Below are 1,049 nucleotides of genomic sequence, written 5' to 3'. Positions count from 1 at the left end.
GATTGCCTAATTCGTGTCTTACTGTCTTGTCCTTGCGGACCGGACCCCCTGTGGTCCGCGAACCACAGTTTGAAAACCCCTGCTCTAACACATCAATGTAATGCAGGATGGGAAAAAGAAAACCAGAAACAGAGAACACATAAACATCCTTCTGTTTTCCTTGTGAGTTTATAATAAAGCAAGCAATATTTTTGTTGATCTCTATATATTTACTCAAGCCGTTCGCTCTCTACGGAGCGTAGGCCATCGAAGAATTTTCTGCACTGTTCTCAATGGTGAGCTGTCCCATCTTGAGTAAAAACCTTCCTATCCCTGGGCCTTGTCGGTTTTGATTTATCATCGATGCTTTTGTAACTTTGCCTCTGTTTTTAGGGGGGAGGGGTTCCTACATAGGGGTCATCCATATTTATCTAGTTTCTATCCTTTCACTTGTCCATCACTGTAGGCCCCTACCAGGAACTTGCGATCATTTGGCACAACTAGCTCTCAGGGAAATTGCGGCACAAAAGCTGTCACACCGCAACAAGTTTTGTACATTACGGTGTATATATATATGTATGTAATACAAATAATAAATGAGTATATGCATATATACGTACATGTATGTACATACTTACATCTACCTGTAAATATAGATGCATATCTGGGTACAGGAGATTGCAAACAAAGCGTAGACAAAATGATAAACGAGTACAGAAAACACAGGTCACATAGAGAATATCTCCTTCACCAGCTGCCCCCTTTCTAACACAGGCGTTTCGAAGAGTATGTATGTATATGTGTAAAATAATTAATAGTGACTGAAGTAATATTAATACAAAAAAGTAATGTCTATCACCCCTTAAAAGTGGATGTTGTGTTAGAACACAAAATACTGCGTTGTTTTCCATGAGAGAACTTCTCATAGTTTTTATGGCACACACAGACACACACACACGTATATATAAAAGGTGCAAAATTATCACAGAACTGTTACTCGGAGTTCCCCGTTCCTGTTCGTCGGACAGTTAAGATAAATACTAAATAAAAATCATGACTATATATATATA

Source organism: Octopus bimaculoides, chromosome 29, assembly GCF_001194135.2.
Source record: "Octopus bimaculoides isolate UCB-OBI-ISO-001 chromosome 29, ASM119413v2, whole genome shotgun sequence".
Taxonomy (NCBI): domain Eukaryota; kingdom Metazoa; phylum Mollusca; class Cephalopoda; order Octopoda; family Octopodidae; genus Octopus; species Octopus bimaculoides.
The sequence above is the reverse complement of the archived record's forward strand: the minus strand, read 5'-3'. Positions refer to the sequence as shown.